Source organism: Rhinolophus sinicus, linkage group LG04 (assembly GCF_036562045.2).
Source record: "Rhinolophus sinicus isolate RSC01 linkage group LG04, ASM3656204v1, whole genome shotgun sequence".
NCBI lineage: Eukaryota > Metazoa > Chordata > Mammalia > Chiroptera > Rhinolophidae > Rhinolophus > Rhinolophus sinicus.
In genome coordinates this window covers 15,912,112-15,934,482 of record NC_133754.1, presented here as the reverse complement: position 1 = coordinate 15,934,482, position 22,371 = coordinate 15,912,112, and the positions used below count along the sequence as shown (strand labels likewise).

At 35.8% G+C, this 22,371-nt stretch overlaps 1 long non-coding RNA gene across 1 annotated transcript in view; it reads right to left on the bottom strand.

The window, feature by feature from the left end:
• The window catches only part of LOC141571286 (uncharacterized), a 232,745-nt gene extending 210,736 nt beyond the window's left edge, over positions 1–22,009 (bottom strand). The window contains exons 1-2 of the long non-coding RNA XR_012496047.1: positions 21,945–22,009; positions 7,670–7,712 (exon numbers count right to left, since the gene is read on the bottom strand). This is a non-coding gene — a long non-coding RNA (uncharacterized LOC141571286). The remainder of the gene's footprint in view (positions 1–7,669; positions 7,713–21,944) is intronic.
• Positions 22,010–22,371: the final 362 nt, after the last annotated feature.

Below are 22,371 nucleotides of genomic sequence, written 5' to 3'. Positions count from 1 at the left end.
GTCAGAAGCCAATACACCCAATAGACAGTGGAATGAGTTTGTTCTGAAGGGGAAGTGGGTAGTGGTTTTAGACTCAGAAATAGATGACCCAAGTCTCCCTTTGTGGAAGGAACTGCTGCTAGGAGTGCACTTAGAAGACAGCCTCAGCGTTCAGCACCTGCAGGGATTAACTCAATTTTGGGAAGTTGCATCACCTTCATTCATACCATCCCAGGGGCACCAGTATCCAACAACTGAATGTGGTCAGTGTATAAAATAGCCAGTCTTTCTAGAAGAAGGTGGGTAATTTCAGATGGGCTATTTCAGTTCCAGATCTCCCTGAACAATGGTCAGAGGCTGCCCTGGATTACATTCCAACTTCTTCCTCTGCCCAGTCTGGTTTCCTTCCTTCCTTCCTTCCTTCCTTCCTTCCTTCCTTCCTTCCTTCCTTCCTTCCTTCCTTCCTTCCTTCCTTCTCTCCCTCCCTCCCTCCCTCCCTCCCTCCTTCCTTCCTTCCTCCCATGTGTGTTGGTCCCAAGGTCTCAGCTTAAAAAAACGAACAAACAAACAAACAAAAAAACATCCTGCATTCTGATTTCCATATTAGAATCTGCTGCCTAGAAAAACCAAAAGTTGTCTGAGAGCACAGGCGATCAGAAGTGTTTCGGAATGGAATTAGTAAACTTCTGCCTGGCAAGAACGACCCTATTGCTGTTGTTAATAAAACACATATAGCCCCTGAGACAAGGTAGCAGGGTAACTGCTAAAACTTTTTAAAAAGGTGATGAATGGGAGTATTTTACTATACTGGTGGAAGGAAATGTACAAGCTCATACAATGCATAAACTATTGGTAAACTATGCATTAAAAGAGTAATTATACAAACTGCAGTGGACACACCTTCGGAGTGGCCACCATTACCTCTACATTCTACTTCTGACTCTGAGTCATCCCGTCCCCTTGAGTGTAAGTGGGAATTGCCACTTGGTTCTAAACTACAGACTATGACAGAGGTGACAATATGTACGTAACTACATATATATAATAATGTGATCATGTTATGAAAGATGATAGCTCCCACCTTGCTAGTGCTTCTCTCTTTCCGTTACTATGTGGAAGTTCACATGGCATGGCCTGCTGATGACCTCTAGGAGCTGAGGGCATCCTCCAGCCAAGAGACAGTAAAAATGATCTAAAGCAACACTCTGAGTACTACATCTACAGGGAGCTGAATGCTGTCAACACCAAGCAGGTAGGAATACAGATCCTGCTCTAGCCAAGCCTCCAGATGAGTTTGCAGCCCAGCCCATATCTTGATGGCAACCTAGAATACTCTAAACAGAGGACCCAGCTAAGCCATGCCGGGATTCCTGACTCACACAAACTCTACGATAATGAGTATTTGCCATTTTAAACTATATGTTAAATTTGTGGTACTATTTTCACATTTTAATAGAAAATTAAATACAGACGCTGGATTCAGGAGGCAACTGCTAAACCAGATTGACACACCAGGGAAAAAATAACACAAATCTGAGAGAGATTAAGTGGCAAATGAAAGCCTACTGGGAAAGCCAGATTATCTTATTGACAGCATGTAGTCCGTCATACCTTGAGGAAGAAGGTAGAGAAAACTGAGTGTCAGAGCAAAGAAATCATCATCAGAAAAGCTGAGCTCCAAGGAAGGTTTAAGCCCTAACCAAAGCAGATACACTGCACCAAAGTCAGAGCTTTGGATTAGAAATCAGAGGACCCTGACACAGGGATGGAGATATCTGGGTTCATGACCCTAAATTCTTGAATTCTAAATCTGCCAAAGAAGGCTAAATTAAGCTATGAACCCTGTTAAGAACAAGCATTCCCTCTTTACTTGAATGTTTTGTGTAAATGATTTGGAGCACTGTCCCAAGGAAGAAGGTTTAGCATCTGGCAATAAACCTTGGGCATAATCCAATCTTGCTGCTAGGATGATTCCATGAAACATGAAAATAACAATGGGCCCCATTCTAAGGATGGTCAGGTGCCAGACATTGTCTGGTAGCAGATAATGGCAGGGTTCAAGGGCACAAGAAAGAGGACATACTAGAATGCATATAATAATTAAGACACAAAAACCCAGCACATGTTTATATTCCAAGTAATGTCCAGAAGACACGTCATGTTCAAAAACTATAAATGATGTCTGGAGAGAGAAGCACCAGCATCGCTAAGAAGTTTAGTGGTGGTTCTGCTGTGTCCACACTCGGCACGGCCACCAGGTGAAAATGATAATGTGAATATCATCATCACCCCATTGTATTGCCTGCTCTCCAGAATTTGGTCACTCAGAGCCTGCGTGGTTTTATTAACCGGCGATGACCTTACCATTCTGTTTGTTGTTGTGTGATTTTATCCAGCATTTATGTGTTCCTCAGTGGGGAGGTTAGTCTGATACAAAGCTACTAAACAGTTGACAGAAGAGGAGTTCATGATTATTTGATAGAGCATTTATCTTGTACTATAAGGATTTTATGAATTCACCTAATTCATAATTAACATTACATCTGGATCATATCTACCACTGTTTTCCTTGCGTTGTGCTGGTCTCAAATTTTCTGCTCCTTTTTGCTGTTTCTTGCCTTTTCCTGTCACTAAGATAAAATTTCACTTCTATTCTGTCATTTTACAGTGCAAATAAAAATGTACATATATAAATTAACAAAGTGCAAGTTTAATTCTATAACTCTAACTACAGTGATTCTCTTTCAATTTATGTGTTATTATTTTCTATTATTTATTTTATGCCATAAATTATAAATGTTTAGTTTTTTGTTTTAGACAGTCAATACTTGTTCTGCCTCTCTGACCTTCTTGACTTATCTCCATTCTTCTTCAGGTGAATATGTCTTTCTGTAATTGCTATCGACTCAATATGTGCTTGTTTGAAAACATCATTATTCAGTGTTATCCTTTTGAAAAACTAGATTAACTGGGCATAGCAGATTTATATCATTTTTTTCACTATTTTGAACATATTATTTCAAAGTCTTCTGTTCTCTATTTTTTTTTGAGAAGTCCTTTGTCAGTCTAATTATTACCCCATGTAAGGTCATCTACTTTTTTGTTTCTTTGATGCTTAGGTGTTCTTCTTTTTGTCTTCGTTTTTCTACAGTTTTACTCAAGTTATTTAGATGTGTATCTCTCCTCAATCATCTCTCTCTCTCTCTCTCTCCCCCCTATATTGGGCTTTGTAATGTCGATGATTTGTATTGTTTAGCAATCCTGCAATATTTGTAGGTCTTATATAGCTATATTTTCCCCCTACCCATCATTATCCTCTTCTCCATTTTCTTCTTCTAATTCTGCAATTAGAACTTACTCTATTTTTTATGTATCTTAACATTTTTCATATTTTTCATATTTTTTCTCTCTGAATATCAATATGCTTATTTTTATTTAACTCTGTATTCCGGTTCAGGCGATCTCTCTTTATCTGTGTTAGTATAATGAGTATACAATTTTTAATCTTTAGTTTTTACTCTTTGGGGTCATTATGTAGTTTTTAGTTTAAAATTTTAGGTTTTAATTTTGAGAAATTATTACTTTAAGCTATATACTTGCTAGTTTTTAATACGCAATTTATTTTATTCCTTTATTTTTGTATCGATGATTCCAATACATGTGGTTTTTGTGAAGCTGTTTTTCAGTTTGCTTTTCTGATGAATTTCACTCATGTCATGGCAGAGGATTCCTCGTGGTTTTATGAATCTTGATTGTGAAATCATGTTTCTCAGAACTTTGTGTAGGGATACTCATGAGATATTAATTATTCTTTATTTACTTCCCTGAGATAAAAGTTTCCGAATGCAGGTATAATCATTGTCTTCCACTGATGATCACTTTTTAATTTTTTATTGTTTGCGATCTTGTTTTTAATAGCTGAAGCTGGTAAATTTCTCCACCCAGAGGGTCCCAATCAGTCCAGCATACAAAGGCACTTCTGAATGCTCTAATTTCCCAAAAAAAAACTCTTCCAGGTTTCTCTCCCATGCTTTAGATACTCTACTGTACATCTTAAATTGTATTCTTTTGCTTTAGGCAGCTGTGGAATTTTGGTCACCTTACAATATTTTCAGGCAATGTCCACCTCTTTTCCATGAGGAATGAACTCAGGAGTTAGTCAGAACAAAGACAAGCACCTCGCAACAGTCCTTTAGGTAACCCCAGAAAGGCAAAATAGATCAAACACAAAAATTTGGGACTAATCTGCCCTTTTCCCTTTCCCATCAGCTTCCAGGGATCCACACTGAGGGTGGATCGGTGTCTTCAAGACCATGGGAAATGGATAAATAAAAATGCCACAAAACTTTCCAACCATTTCCAAGTTGTTTTCTATTGATTTAATATTCACTTCATTCCTGTAAATCTCTGACTGCTTTCTGTGATTCCAACCACATTGGCTCTAACAGTTTCTGTTTGTTTTTCAATGTTTCTATGGAGAAACAGGAGTTCGGAGTTCCCTACTTCACCATTTTACAAATCTGAACAGTTTATGTCCAAATGTAGTGAGCATAAATTATTTATTATTTGCCAACATCAACTAAAGAATCAATGGTTAACATTTTTCCAACCTGCTATTGCAATTTTCTCACCACTTTTTAAGTTCCACTAACTGATAGCTCACTCCTTTCCTAACCATTTTCCTGCTGCTTTTCTAGCATCTGCTGAGAGCTGCAGTCCCAAAGGCAATCCCACATATTTCAGGTTTTCTTACGGTAGCATTCTAACCAAGATACCATTTTTGTTGTTGTTGTTGTTTGGATTTGCTGCATAACAGATAATGATCTCAATTTTAGTGGCTTATAAAAGAAGGATTTATGTATTCCCAATGCTGTAGTAATGCAGTTTGGGTTGGACACAGGTGAATAGTTCTTTGGTCTCTGCTGGGCACCCTCATGTTCTCACAGTAGATTTTGGCCAGTTTATGATGGTCTCAACAGGGAGGACTTATATCTGTCCTTCATCATTTCTTGTCGTCTCACAGGCTTACCTGGCAGGATCACATGGCTGCCATGTTCCCAGAGTACAAGAGTAGAAGCTGCAAAGCGCCTTTCATTCTAGGCTTATAATTCACGCATTGTACTTATATTCCATTCTCTCAATAAAAGTTAGACTGAATTTGAGGAGTGGATTAATCAACCACATCTTGGTCAATGGAGATAAACAATTTGCAGCCTATTGGCCATCTACTAAATCTACACGGACTTTTCTATTTGTAGTTATGTGTCTTTCAGTAGCTACCATTACTTCATTCTTAACTTCAGAGATATTTGTTATTTTCTCTGTCAGTAATCAGTATCACACCTTCTACACTCTAGTTCTTATTTTGTCTCTTCAAGGATTTTTTAAAAATCATTTTGATTAGAGAATTAGCCTAAATGGAAATTTTGATAGAAACAATATAGTAATGGAGGGGTTACATCCTCATATCCTCAATATTTCGTAAATTTTATCTAATCATGTATATAATTGATTGTTAATAGATTCTACCTAAATTAAAAACTATACTCAAAATATTAAATACTACATTTGCATTGATAATGTGTTTTCTGTCAAAACTTTCTTTGCTCCATTATTTTGAATAACAATCATCCCTGCTTTCAATTTTTTTCTCTTTAGTCCATATATATTAGCAAATCTCCTTATTGAATAATTGCAGGTTTTTTCCCCTTTTTGATTTAGTAACCATCATTAAAATTATTCATGAAATTATATATAATGTGTGTGTGTGTGTGTGTGTGTGTGTTTGTATGTATACTGACATGTGCACATTAGGTTGCTTTCATAAATAATGGACTAAAGTAATTGCAATAACTAATTGTTTCTATACTTTTTGAAGCTTTGGTGACAGCATAAAATCACTATTTATAACATTTTATACTCAAGATAATTTTTCAAACAATGCCATTTTCTGAAAATGCCAGGCCTTTATGGAGACAGAAAATATTCATGAATACCAGTGCATACACTATGCTTTGTTGATGCCCACAAGGGTTTGAATAAAGCTTTTAGAAAAAAAAAAAATGTTGAAACTGAGTTACTAGCAACCCTTTTGTGCTATTTACTACTGTAGTGCTAAGACATACCATTATTATTATTATTATTATTTTATCATTTGTAATATAAATAATTAAAATTGAGGTCTGAATAATGGCTCTCTATTCTATCAAATCCTGCCAAAAAAGTAAATGTTAGAGTATTTTACTTGGTTGAATTGTTTGTATGAATTCACACATTTTGGTGACTCAAAATATTATAAGATTCTAAACAGCAAAATACTAATTAAATTGCTAATCTTTTATTTTTAATTTATAAATGCATCCTTCATAGAATAAGTCTACTCAATTTAGTTAGCATAGTAGGAATCCATATGTAAGAATAAAGTAGGTCTTTACGTTAATAAACATACATGACAAGTATGTGGGTTCTTAGAGCTTAATTAAAAAAAATAACTGGGCCGTCCCAGTGGCTCAGGAGGTTGGAGCTCCATGCTACTAACTCCAAAGGCTGCCTGTTCGATTCCCACGTGAGCCAGTGGGCTCTCAGTCACAAGGTCGCTGGTTCAACTCCTGGAGTCCCGCAAGGGATGGTGGGCTCCACCCCCTGCAACTAAGATTGAAGATGGCACCTTGAGATAAGCTGCCTCCCGGATGACTCAGTTGGTTGGAGTGCGGGCTCTCAACCACAAGGTTGCCAGGTCAATTCCTCAAGTCCTGCAAGGGATGGTGGGCAGCGCCCCCTGCAACTAAGATTGAACCGGTACCTTGAGATGAGCTGCCACTGAGCTCCCGGATGGCTCAGTTGGTTGAAGCACATCCTCTCAACCACAAGGTTGCCGGTTCCGACTCCCACAAGGGATGGTGGGCTGTGCCCCTTCAACTAGCAACGGCAACTGGACCTGGAGCTGAGCTGCGCCCTCCACAACTAAGACTGAAAGGACAACTTGAAGCTAAACAGCACCCTCCACAACTAAGATTGAAAGGACAACAACTTGACTTGGAAAAAAGTCCTGAAAGTACACACTGTTCCCCAATAAAGTCCTGTTCCCCTTCCCCAATAAAATAAAAAAGATAACTAATATAAAACCTAATATAAAATATAGCTCAATTACTTGAAGTTAATTTTTCATTTAATGTATTGCACATATTGACAATATAAAAAATTAAAGTAACACAAGCAATTATCAACTATCTAAAGTTAATAATTGTTAAAATCGTTTCTTTTCTTCTGTATTCTTCCTGTAAACATAGTTTATATGATTATAAACTATGTCTTGCTCTTGCTCTTCCTTATAAAATATTACAATTGAAGCATGTTTTAAACATGACATAAGCACATGCAAAAATATCTTATCAGCTACATAATATCCATACTATTAATGTTCTATATTTTTAGGTGGCATTTAATGACTAATGACATAAATACTCTATAATTTAATTTTTAAAGTGTAGTATTATGATAGCTGATTTCTAATTAGCCCTTTCTGCTGCACATTTTTTTTTTCTCCAATCACTCCAAAAGATTTCAGTAAAACAGACCTCTGTGCATATCTGCAAAAATTCACTTCTGAATTATTCCAGGGTGAAATTATAAAATAAAATGATTGTAATTGATGTATATGAAAAATAAAATCAGCACTATTGATGCTTACCTTCTCAAGGTGTGTTAGGTTTTCTGAGGATAACAGTCTAAATCTGAAAGAAAGAAACCGAAACAAAAAAGTGAGGGAGGAAATAAGTTATAATTTGTTAGTGTTTTCATCTCTGTACCAAAGAGAGGGAACCCAGACCAGTCGATACCCAGTTATGATTTACAGCTGACAGGTGGGCTTATTGCTCTATGATAACTTGATGACACTTCCATGAAGATCACTAAAGCCAACTTTTTTTTGGTTCCATAGTCACTTCACTATAACTTTTTAAAATTATTTAATGGCAATTATACTTATTCAAAACCTTATATAATCTATATTTATAAAGTTAGATAATTGTTGACTACCATAGTCAAAGGTAGACATATAACTGAAAAACACAAAACACTAGGTATGGTCATTTCTACTGGAGTATCATTGCTTCTAGCCCTATTCAGATGACAGAGAAAGGAGATATATGTGGGTGTACTAACCTGTGAATAAACACATATGGACTGATATTTTCATATGTAACTATCTGTATCTATATTAAGCAAGAGTTCGTACTGATGTCTCAAATCCAATCCATTTAAATAAATGTAATAATATGTACTTAGTTATGCTCTCAACTTGAGACACAATTCAATTGTTTTGTCCATGTGTTGTTTCAAAACATTTTTGAAACTGCCTATGGCAAAGACTGGTCATTGCCTATCTAAATACATACTTTTCCATAATGCCTGCACTACCCCCCACCCCCAGCTAAAAAGACTACATTTATAATCTTTCTTTGCAGCTAACTATGGTCAAGTGACTAATTTCTGGCCACCAGGGAAGGAAAATTGTGGGGTGGGACTTAAATAAAGTCTTCTGAAAGTGATGACAGTCCACTGGCATATCCCCTTCCTTACCTTACCCCCTTTTCAGGTACCTGGGACTCAGACCAGAAGGCTGGACCATTTACAGCCATCTTGGATCATGATGTAATCATGAGGCTAGAAACCAGTGCTATTATTAAATAGTAAAACAAAAGAAGCCGGATATTGGATAACTCAAAGCTGCTATTTTGACCTTGGTTTGACTAGCTCTCGACTACTTTTATGTGAAGAAAAAAAAAGGTTATCCTTTGACCTTTCTGTTTCATTCAGACCAATATGATGCTAGCTCATACATTTCTCAAAGTCCTTTAGATATTGTTTCTTAATCAAACTAAATCATTTTCATGACTGCTTATTTATCACACCCCTCATCTCCAAAAAAAGACTTCTTAGGGAATGTCATTTAGAATGAATCCTAAAGAGTAGGGAGTAGAGAAGGAATATTAGAACTTGTGGTAATGAAAGGGAAAGGGAGGAAGAGCTGGGGTGGAGAGGAGGAGGGTACAGAGGGAAGGAAGGGAAGGGAAGGGAAGGGAAGGGAAGGGAAGGGAAGGGAAGGGAAGGGAAGGGAAGGGAAGGGAAGGGAAGGGAAGGGAAAGGAAAGGAAAGGATTATAGAAAACCTATGGAGCTAAGTGATCTGGGCAATAGAGACAAGATCATATTGTCATGGAGGTGAGTGAATAAGAGTATATCTTGGGGACACATGTAAAATTGATTAGATGGCTTGGGACTTGTTGAGAAAGTCCTTTTTCCTCTCTTTCCAAGATTTTTATAAGATTAGATCTTTTGATCTAATTTTTATGAGTATTAGATCTTTTGTTATAGTCACACAGCTATGAAGTCATGCTATTCATTTTTTCAGACTATTTTCTCTCTATTGTTTAGAGTGGGTAATTTCTATTGTTCCATCTTACGATTTACAGGTTGTTATCTCCATTTTGCTGTTGAACTTATTCAGTGTTTTCTTTTTTTATTTTCAGTAACTGCACATTTCAATTCTAAATTTTCCATTTATTTTTTTTCTTTCTATCTTCTTTTTCTTTGTAGAGGCTTTTTCCATTTGTTTTAACTGTGATCTAATTGCTCACTGAAAAAATTTTCTAATGACTGCTTTAATCTTTCTCAGATGACTTTAACTTATTTTTCATATTGTTAGTGATTTTTAAAAATTATTTTCCAAGATTATTGAGATATAATTAATATATAATATTCTGTAAGTTTAAGGTATACAATGTGGTTATTTGGTGTATATATACACGTATATTGCAAAATGATTAGCACAAAAAATTAGTTAACCCATCTATCACTTTACATAGTTAACATTTTTACTGTGCTCAGAACTTTTTAGATTTACTCTTAGCAACATTTATGTATACAATACAGTAGCTTTAACTATAGTCACTACACTGTACATTAGAATTCCAGAACTTATTCATCTTGAAATTGGAAATTTGTACCCTTTGACTACCTTCACCCAGTTCCCCACTCCAGGCAACCATCAATAACCTCTCTGTTTCAATGAGTTCAGTTTTTCATTTATTTGTTTTAGATTCCACATCATATAATATTTGTCTTTCTCTGTCTGACTTCACTTAGAATAATGCCCTCAAGATTCATCCATGTTGCTGCAAATGGCAGAACTTGTTTTTGTGGTTGAATAATATTCTATTGCATATATACACACCACATATTCTTTATCCATCCATTGATGAGCACTCAGGTTGTTTTCATGTCTTACTATGGTGCATAATGCTGCAATTATCATAGGAGTACAGATATCTCTTTGAAAAAGTGATTTCATTATGTATATATACACACACATATATACACACACACACACACACACACACACATATAGAAGTGGGATTGCTGGAGCACGTGGTAGTTTTATTTTTAAATTTTGAGGAAACGCCATAGCATTTTCCCTGTGCTTATATCAATTTACATTCCCACCAACAGTGCATAAGGGTTCCCTTTTCTCCATATCCATGCCAGCGTATCTTATTTATTGTCTTTTTTATAATAGACATACTAAAGGGGGGGGTGATATCTCATTGTGGTTTTAATTTGCATTTCCCTGATAATTAGAGATGTTGAGCACAGTTCCATGTACCTATTAGCAACTTGTATGTGTCTTTGGAAAATGTTTATTCAGGTCCTCTGCCCATTTTTAAATTGGATTATTTGTTTATTGCCATTGAGTTGTATAAATTCCTTATATATTTTGGGTAATAATCCCTTATCAGAGATATAATTTTCAAATTTTCTCCCATTATGTAGGTTGCTTTTCATTTTGTTGATTATTTCTTTTGTTGTGCAGAAGCTTTCTAGTTTGATGTAGTCCCACTAGTTTATTTTTGCTTATTGTTTGTGCTTTATATGTTATGATATTCAAAAAATCATTGCCAAGACCAATGTCAAGGAGATTTTTCCTGTTTTGTTTAAGAGTTTTTATTTTAAGTCTTACTTGTAAACTTCAATTCACTTGGAGATAATTTCTATGAGTGGTATAAGAAAGGAATCCAGTTTCATTCTTTTGCATGTGAATATGCAGTTTTTGCAAGACCATCTATGAAAAGACCCTCTCTTCCCTGTTTAGTAGTCCTGGCTCCATTGCCAAAAATTAGTTGAACATGTATGTATTAGTTTATTTCTAAGCTCTTGATTCTGTTTCATAGATCTTTGTGTCAGTTTCTTTGCCATACTATACTGTTTTGATTACCTTAGCTTTGTAGTATAATTTGAAATTAGAAAGTGTAATGCCTCCAACCTTGGTTTTCTTTTCTTTATTTTTTTATTGTTGTTGCTGAACTTCTTGTTTTGTTCATACATTTAATTCCCATAATTTCATTTAGATGTTTGTGTGATTTTGTGATTTGCTGACTTCTTCAAGAGGATTATTCTGCATTTTTTGGCCGGTAATTCATAAATCTCCATGTCTCTAGACTCACTCATTAGAGATTATTAGTTTCCTTTGGTGGTGCCATTTTTATCTGATTCTCCATGGTCCATGTAACCTTGTGCTTTTATCAGGGTGTTAGGTCAGCAGTCTCCTATTCCAGACATCACAGGTTCACTTTGGCAGGAAAGACCTTCACCAGTCAGCTCACCTTGGGATACTGGGCAGATCAGCTGGTGTTGTCTGTGGGCAGGCGGGGCTTGCTATTGTTGTCTCTGTTTGGGAGAGACTACTACTTGCACCCTGAAGCGGGAAGATGGCCCTGGTTGGACTCCACAGTTGGATGGTGTTGCTGGTTGCATTCTGAGGTCAGGTGGACCCACTATCTGGACTCTGAAATCACTTCTAGTCAGAAAGAGTCACAGGCTGTGTTTATTGACAGGGCAGTGCCGCTGGCTGGAATCCACAATCGAGTAGGTCTGTGGGCTGTGATCTGCAATTGCTCCTCTTTGAGTGAGGCCTCTGGTTATGTTCCCAATTAGATGGTGCTGCTGGTGGACTCTGTGTTTAGGTGGGGCCACATGTCAGGCTTCACAGTGGGACAAGGTTTCAGGCCTTGCTCTGAAATCAAGTGTGGTTGCAGGCTATGCCCTGAAGTTGGGAGAGGATGTAAGTTGGGCTTTGCTATAGGGTCAGCCATGGGCTGTTGGGCGTGGTCTTTGGCAGGGCTCTGTGATTGGCTCTGTGATGGGGCACGGCCTCCAGGTTTACACTGCAGTGTGCGGGACAGGAGACATGTTCCACATTTTGACTGGATGGCTGTCCTGGCTCCCAGACTCAGGAGGGCCACAGGTTGTGTTCTGCATTCAGGCAAGGCCTTAGGCTGAGGTTTGTTGCTGGGTAGGTTTCTAGGCTAGACTCTGGCTGCTCAGCGTCATTGTTCAGGCTCCATGCAGGGGCCAGAGGCTATGCTCAGCTGTTGGGTAGGGTTGCTCACTTGGTCCCTGTCTGGGTAGGCCACAGGATGTGTTCTATAGCTGCTGGGATTGGTCACCTCACTATAGCTTTACTTAATTATAACTTCACACAAAAATCAGTGTGGCAGCATGGATTGAATTAACTAGTCAATTGGAGTATTTTGGTCTATGTTTCTTCATGTAAATTACTGGACTACTGTTCCCTTAGATCACATGTCTCATGATCGTGTTGGTCCGATTGTTTTCACAGCTTGATCAACTTAGGAGTGATGGACAAACCAATATTTGGGTTTTCCAAAACACCAGATCCAAGGTTTTGCTCCATACTATGTTAGGCAATGCTCTACATTATTTTTAAAAAAATAATAGTATATTTTCATAAATAAAGTTACTTAACTCAGACACAGATGGTAAAAACACAAAATACCAATTTAAAAAATTTTCAAAACAGTGAGACATGGGCCACAGCGTTACCTATTTTCAATTTCTTAGCACTGCTTCATTTAGATCATGATATCTGTGAATGTACCTCGAAGTCTTCTTATTCCAGCTCCACTATCTGACTTGGTCTTGTCATTCTTAACACTTTCCAGTCCTCACAAAACTCATGGATGTGAATTCTACAGCACTATGTTTTCTTGTGTTAGACTGACGTACTATCTATTGTTAATTAATTGAATTCTGTAACTATCCACCAGACTAATTCCCTAGACAACTAGTAGTAGCCAGAAGTTTATAATTTGCTAGGATTTTGACAAGTTACTCTTACTCTGGCCAACTTATTTAAGATCACTATGTTTTGCTTGTTTGTTTGTTTGTTTGTTTGTTTTTAAATGAACAGGCTACAGTGGAAAACAAAACTGAAACAGACCGATAGAGAGAATGACAAACTGATGGTTACCAGATTGGAGGAGGATTGGGAGACTGCGTGAAAAAGGTGAAGAGACTAAGAAGTACAAATTGGTAGTTACAAAACAGCCATGGGAATAAAAAGCACAGTATAGGAAATATAGTCAATAATATGGTAATAACTATGTCTGGTGCCAGGTGGGTACTAGACTAGTCAGCGGGATCACTTCTTAAGTTATATAAATGTCTAACCACTATGCTGTACACCTGAAACTAACATAAAATGATACTGAATGCCAACAGTAAGTGAAAAATGAAAAATTAAAAAAAATGAACAGGATGCATTTTGTTGGTTACTAATTCGCCTAATAACAAACATTGAAGATAGCATTGACTCATCAACCATCTACTTTACTTGTGAGCATTTAAAAATAATATGCTCCATTCTGTTTTAATTTCCCCCTAAACACATTTCCATTTCTTAAAAAAATAAGAAGCTGCCAAGTATGATTTGCATTAGAATCCCACATACTTCATAATTTAAAATTGTAGAATGTGCTATTAAAATATGTCTTTACAGTTTAGCAAAGCATGTCTTTTAAATGTCAAACATTTGCTAAAATTACTGAAGGCTTTTAGGTAACCCTTGGGCACTTCTTGCTTTGGGATAATACTTGCATTAAAAAAGTCAATGTAGACAGTAATACTGAAAATGCTTCATAACTCTAAGGTTGAAAGTAAGTTAAATGGCTTTTACTTACAATGACCTCTAGGGTTCAGGGGAAATGCAGTTATTTTTACTGAATTCTGCCAATTGACATAGTTTGTGAACAGAATGAGACTAGGTGCAAGTTAATGCTTCAGAAAGATAACTTTAAATGTATGACATTCCTAAAGCAATAAAGGTAGGTCAAGATGATCGTCAAATGACTGTTACTCAGAATTTATCTTTCTACTTTTGCCCAGGAGAATCATTTATAAACTTTGACTTATATCAAGATACATTGTAACTGATCTATTCGTGATGTACAAACATTTACAAATAAGTCTTCACAGAATGCAATACGAATATATAGAAAAAGTTTGCCCACCTGGCAATGTTTCTCCAAATGCTAAGGACTTGACTAAATTTCATGAACATCTGGAAAGATCTTTCCTAGTTAAGAAATCAAAAGACTTCAATATGTAATCAATAATTCATTTGTTTTGTGAATATATTTTTTATCATGTTAATATGAGTTTAGGAATATAAGAGTTTAGATACTAAATCACTGTTTTGAGATGAGAAATGAGCATGTACACTATTTTTATAATTAACACATTTCAATTACAGTAGACATACAATATTATATTCGTTTCACATGTACAATATAGTGATTAGACATTTATATAACTTATGAGATGATTACCCCAATAAATCAAGTGCCCATCTGACACCATATATAGATATTACAATGTAATTGACTATATTCCTTATTCTGTACGTTACATTCCAACAACTATTCTGCAACTACCAATTTGTACTTCTTAATCCCTTCCCCATGTTCATCCATCCCCCTAAGCTCCCTCTGATTTGGCAATCGTCATGCTGTTCTCTATCTACGAGTCTGTTTTTTGTGTTTATTTTGCTCTTTAGATTCCACATATAAGTGAAATCATATGGCATTTGTTTTCCTCTACCTTTCTTACTCCACTCAGTACAAAACCCTCTATGTTTATCCATGTTGTTGCAGATGGCAAGATTTCATTCTTTTTCTGGCTGAGTAGTATTCAATTGTGTATATGTACCACCTCTTCCTTATCCATTCATCCACTGATGAATACTCAGGTTGCTTCCATACCTTGGCTATTGTAAATAATGCTGCAATGAACATATGGATGCACACATCCCTTCAAATTAGTGTTTTGGGTTTCTTCGAATAAATACCCAGAAGTGGAATTTCTGGGTCCTTCTTTGTCTCTTGTTATAGCGTTTGTTTTATAGTCTCTTTTGTCTGGTATAGATATTGCTACCCTGATTTTTTGTTTGTTTGTTTCTATTTTCATGAAGTATCTTTTTCCATCCCTGTTGTTTCAGTCTCTGTGTGTGTGTCTTTCGATCTGAAGTGAGTCTCTTGTAGGCCGCATGTGTAAGGGTCATGTTTTCTTATCCATTCAGCCACCGAAAGTCTTTTGATTGGAACATTTAATCCATTTACATTGAAAGTAATTGTTGGCAGATATGTAGTTATTTCCATTTTATTATTCATATTTTTAATTTTTTTTTGTCCTTCTCCTTAATAAAATCCCTTTAACATTTCTTATAATACTGGTTTGGTGGTGATGAATTCCTTTAGCTTTTCCTTGTCTTGAAAGGTGTTTATCTGTCCTTCGATTCATAATGATAGCCTTGCTGGGTACAGTAATCTTGGTTGTAGGTCCTTGCTTTCCTCACTTTGAATAGTTCATGCCAATCCCTTCTGTCCTGTAAAGTTTCTGTTGCGAAATTAGCTGACAGTCTTATGGGGGCTTCCTTGTAGGTAACTAACTGCTTTTCTCTTGCTTCTTTTAAGATTTTCTCTTCGTCTTTAAACTTTGGTATTTTAATTATGACGTGTCTTGGTGTGGGCCTGTTTGGGTTCATCTTGTTTGGGACTGTCTGCACTTCCTGGGCTTGTATGTCTATTTTCTTCACCAGGTTAGGGGAGATTTCCATCATTATTTCTTCAAATAGGTTTTCAACTCCTTGCTCTCTCTTCTCCTTCTCGTACCCCTATGATGCGAATGTTGGTACACTTGATATTATCCCAGAGGCCCCCTAAACTCTCCTCATTTTTTTTTGGGGGGGGGGTAGGATTATTTTTTTCTTTTTGCTGTTCTGACTGGATGTTTTCTGCTACCTTATCTTCTAAATTACTGATTTGATCCTCTGCTTCATCTAACAAACTGTTGATTCCCTTTAATGTATTCTTCATTTCAGTTATTGTATTCTTCATTTCCAACTGGTTCCTTTTCTATGCTTTCTATCTCCATTTATGTTTCTATCCCTTTGTTGAGTTTCCCCTTGAGATCACTGAGCATTCTTATTACCAGTGTTTGGAACTCTGTGTCTGGTAGATTGCTTATCTCCATTTTGCTTAGTTCTTTTTCTGGAGCTTTGTTCTGTTCTTTTACTTGGGACATGTTTCTTTGTCTCCTCATTTTGGCTGCCTCCCTGTGTTTGTTTCTATGTATTAGATATGGCTGCAATGTCTCCTGGTCTTAGCAGAATTGTCTTCCATAGTAGTAGTCTGGTGGGGTGCAGTGTCACAGTCTCCCTGGTCACCAGAGACACATGCTCCAGGTGTGCCACCCTGTTGAAGTTGATCCTTGATAGCTGTTTGCACATCAGTGGGAGGGAATGACCCTCAGGCTGATTAGTTGTGAGGACTGGCCATAACTACAGTTGAGGAGCTTTGGTGCAGAGGCTGACCCTACAGAACAGGACTCACTTTAGCAGGGCTTCAATGGCTGCCCAGTCTGTCCTTTGTGTGTGTCATTTGTGGAGGTGTTTGCATGGAGCTCTGGAGCGGTCTAAAGCTTGCCTCTGTGTATATTGGTTCTTGGACCTTTGGGGAGAGGCTCTGGTGCATGCCAAGTTCAGCTGTAGCCTATACCCGGTCAGGGGCCACCTGGAATGATCCACAAAGCTATTCTCAGATGGCACCACCTATGCTGGGTTTGTAGGTGCCTGGGAGAGGCTAAGGTGCAAACTGAGGCTAGCTGCCACTAATGTGGGGATTGGGACTGCTTAGCAATAGGCATAGGGCATGTCGAGGCCAAATGCTACTTGTTTGGGGTTTGTGGACCTTTGAGAAATTTTTGGAAATCTGTAATATGAGCCAAAACAGGCCATTTGTATGGAATAGCCTCTGGGGGCAGAGAGAAACCTGCTCCTCTAGGCTTTACTCTGAAGCCAGACACTTAAGTTCCTTCCCATATGTCACTAGCACCTTTCGAGCTGCTGCCCCAGCATTGGAGTTCAGAGCGAGTGAGTCCATCAGTGAGCAAGTCCATGCATTTGCCCTCTAAAAGGAATGCCTGGAATTCCAGCAGCCCTCTGTCTCACTCAGCCACAATCTCCTCTGCTTTTCACAGCCATAAGCTGTGGGAACTTCCCTTTAACCTGGGGCTGAGTAGCCCAGACCCCTTGCTCCTTGGTGATTGGGGGGGAGGGGGCAGACCTCCACAGCTGAGATATCCCTCCTAATTTGTAATGGTTACCCGTGGATATGGGGCCAGCCCATTCTGCATCTCTGCCCCTCCTAGCAGTTTCACGTGGCTTCTTCTGCCTGTCCTTAGTTATAGGACTTCTGTTCACCTAGACTTTAGATGGTTGTTGTGTAGTTTAGTTGTACTTTTAATGTGGTTGTGAGATAAGGTAAGCACAGTGTTTACCTACTCCACCATCTTGACTGGAAACCCTAGACTATTTAACTTTATTTTCCATGCCCTAAGCATTAAAGGATTTATGACACACAAGTAACTATAAATGGTAAAAACCAGTTTTTCTTACATTTCCTTATGGTATTTTTAAATTTTATTTTATATGTCTGAGAATCCATAAGGAGGCAATAAGAAACTGCCTCAAGGGAAGAAGTAACAATTAGATTGGAAACTCTAATAACATATATATTGTTTATTAAAAAAGGTAGAAAAGAAGACATATTTCCATTCTGACTTTATTTTACTTTTACTATACTCTTATTTGCATTGCACTTCTGTAAAATGGAATATAAGAAAGACATTACTTTTCTATTATATGATTTTGGTGCATGACCTCATTGAAAATACCACATCACTGTAGTAGAATTCTAGCCCTCATGGAATAAAACCAACATGGTTGCTGTGATCACCATGGACATGGGCATTTACAAATTTAGCTCCTCTTGAGCTCAAATATCTTTATCCATGGTCAGTTTATATAACTGCTAATTTTTAAATAGGGAAATAGGATCCTGTAAGCACACTGGAATTTAAAATCCTGAATTTATACTAAAAATTATTAGAGAAGATACATATACGTTATGTATATATTGACAGGTATTTTACTGAAGAGCAGTATAATGAAGTTGATAGGTGTTGAAAACATACTGAGACTCAGTTTCACATCCCAGTGATAACATGATTCTGGGGATGTTGCTTGCTTCCAGTTTAAGGGTAAACATACTAATACCAAACTAATAAGATTTCAGATGACTAAATGACACGAGGTCTGAATACTCTTAACCCACTGTCTGGCACACTGTTGGCACTAAATATATGTTAGAGCTTTTAATGTTCTCATATGATTGAAAGTAAGAAGTATTAAAGTTAGTTCTTTACAATGGATTAACTTCATTTTAAGCATCTTGGTAAATGACATAATAATTATAGCTCATTAATTTTTAGAGGTTTTGGTGAATTATAAATTCAGCTACTTGTAAAGAATGAAAAATATATGTTTAGCAAACACTATAGAGAGATTAAATACACCATAATTTAATAAAGGTAATTATGCAAATACTAAATTCTACTTAGTGTTTACATTAAACCATAAAGTTTTCACTAGATAATTGCAACCAGACCACTTTTATTTTTTTTTACATTCTCTTATTGAACCTTCTCCTGAAAGTCAGATATTTTTGAAAAAGAAATTTATTCCAGTTACTCCATCCTATCTCTAAAATTTTTTTTGAGGTTTACCATATGTCTAGAAGAAATGTTAGGCTAAAATGTATAAGATTTTTTTGTTTTTTTTTTTTTCTTTTTTTCATCATTGACTGAAATATTGAATTCCCTCTTATCTCACAAATGTTCTGTTTGACTTTTGAAAGTCATTTAAATTCTTTCAGACTATAAAACTGGGACTTAGAGAAGGAATCTCTCTTATTTGTTCCAGTTCTAAAGTCAAAACGATTTGCTCAATATAAAGCCTTTCTATGTTTACATGTTCAAATAGGTTTGACTGTGGCAATTCCAAGACTAATCTTGGCCACTGATGACACTGGCTGGAATGGCCTAAATTATTTTGTGACATGTGTATGAGTTATTGGTAGGTCAGAATGATACGATTTGCCTCTAAAGACTAAAAATTATGCCAAACAGTCTCAAGATGAGTCTGAAAAGTGTTATGTCCATGTTTTCTGCATTTTCAGTGAATGAAGATTAAAATACAACCTACAACCAAGTTATTACATTTCTGATTTTCAAATCCTTCTTAATAATGATAATAAACTATGTTGCTCGTATTGTGCCATAGTGCTTTATAACTGTTATCTCAATTAATCCCAAAAGTCACACTGAGTGCTAGCAACTACTGAGGGTTTAAGATAAGGCAAGCATAGCAATAGTTCTTTATCATATTTATTTCTGGCAATAACCTATGAGATAGGCACGATGTACCTATCTCTACCAGACCGTAGTTTCTCATCCTGGTGAACAAAAGTTAAAAATCGCCCCCTGTATTTAACATGGAAGTTAAAAATCTGAGAAACAGAGAATTAATAAACCGACTAAAGATTACACATCAGGTGATTTTTGAATAAATTAAAATTTCTGTTAAAATTATAAATATTTAGTAGTATTCAAAGGAAACAAAGTAGTTTGCAATAATTAAACAATCATTCAGAACACATTTAAAAAACTATTTACTTACTGTTTTCTGATAACTTAAAATAATGGATCTATTTCTTACTAAAATCATAAAATATCAAATTCAAAAACTAACTCAGAAACTCATAGAAAGGAAGGAAATTAGTTTAACTATTAACAGTAAATACTCAAGGATTGTTATTATTTATTTATACATTGGTAATTTGATTATTACCATCTTTTGTTATATATTTATATATAAACTTTATGTATATAAACTAGAATGCATTTAATGATGTTTTATATGTAAATTTAAATGTATATGTTTTGCCCAATAACGTACCAACTGTTTCATTGCTATAATTTTAAAAATATTTTCTGTGCTCCATAATCAGAATTGCCATTATTATGCTACAGAAAAAAATGATGTTTTTAAAAATTAAGGTCACTTATGAACTTTTTATTCTTTTATTCTCAAAGAAGTGTTTCACAAAAAGCAAATAAAAAACCTACATTCAACTTAGAAACAAAATGTTTAATATTCAAATTCTCTAATATTTTTGAAAATATTTAAAATATTCCTTACTTGAGGAATAAGAGTACCTTACTTGAAATAAAAATATTCTTCTTTGCTTGACAATTCTGTCTCTGACTCAGCTGTATTAAACATTACCCCCAGACAATGCCACAATGAGTATTTGTCTACTTATACCTAAAACCAGTGATAGAGCTACTGGGAATACAGTATTTTCACTTCTTCAGTGTGAAGTGTCTTAGCCCATTTCTGTAATATCTGTGCTCATGAAAAATTGATGAACAATATAATTGCAGCTTTTCTTTTAATCTATCTTATTGCATTTAAGCAGTTGAATATAATAAAAATATAATTGGAATGTTATTGAGAACTTTTTGTTTATATTGCAACTTTTATAAATTCTCCTTTAATTATTTTCATAGTTTAATTTGCCTACTTGATTGCACGAATCATAATAAAATAAATGAAAGTTTGTGAAATGGTTTAATTTCTTTTTATATTTAATATTATATCTTCCAAATAGATTAGTAGAAATGAGATTACTGGAAGAAGTATATGAATCTATTAAAATTCGTAATATATTGCAATTTAGTTTCCAAGTGAAAATGAACACCCATGCTATCAGGATTATTGACAGTATTATATTCAAAATTGCACTAAGTTCTTGGGTTGTGTTTCATTTATTATTCATTGACAATTCACTATTGGGCACCTACCATAAGCCAGACAGTGTTCTGAGTTCTTTGGTGTTACTTAAATGGGCCTTTTTTTACCTGAAAGTGTGTAACCTCCATGTAGAGCCTTTGTTTTTGAATTTTTCTGCTCATGTTGATAGCTTGGTTTCCCATTAAATGTGGTTTTATCATGTAGGTGTTTTTTTCACGTTTTTTGATTAAAAAGTCATAGTTAGTTAATCAAACATCATAAAAATATGTAATACAAAACAAAAGTCCCTAGCAGTAATTCAAAAAGTTCATTGGCAACAGCTTTACTCATATGCTTTTCAATTTTTTAAAACATGTTTTATTGAGTCAACATATGAATGTAAATTAGTGTGTAAAATTATGTCTACTAATACATATTTGAGCACTTACCAAAGACCAGGTACTGCTCTGTACATAAATATTTCATTTAATCATCACAATCCCGTGAGGTGTATATACTTTAATTTTATCCTTAAATTATTCTTCATTTTGATCTAATCACATGTGCTCAAATAATGTGATCCCCACCCTATCTTCCTCCCTTCATCCCATTTACTCTCAGTTAGTTTTCCCAGGAAAATAAATAGTCTGAATCTCTCTCCCTCCAATCCATTGTCATTGCCTTAGTTCTACCTACTACCTCTTTCAAGACCTAACTGTTAAATTTTCAAGATTCTTCTAGCACCCCAACCGCTAGCCTGACTCAAGAAAACCCAGCACTTGTATATCAAAAAATTAGAATTTTAAAAGTCTTTTTTCCCTAAAAGCATCAAAAATTGGCTTCAGAAGCCAAAATCAAAACATAGAGGGTTTTTTTGTTTGTTTGTTATTTTCCCCCTTTGAATGTCTGCTGTTACTTACCTGAATTACACTTGGGTAACTTGTCTGACTTTGACTCTCATTGAGAAATCAAACACTTAAAACTGTACAGAAGAGAAAAATCACAAAGATTAATATCTCAAGACATCTTACCAAAGATATCTACCAATGGGAATACAATCCAAACTATTTATAGAATAAATGTATTAGCCATGCCTGTCATATGTACTACTACTATTATAATTTCTCTTGTAATTTTTATTTTAGTTTATTCTTTTTAGAGCAGTTTCTTTTTTATGGTTATTCTCTAACGTTTGTATTAGCAGTTGCCCTCGACCTTATGGACTAACCCTGTGACTCCTATAGAGTTGGACTTAAAAAGTACACTGTTCTATAAAACTTGAGTATTTCACGTAAGTCAGTAGGGAACAAACATACAATAGGACACAGTAATTTGGAAAATTTTTGA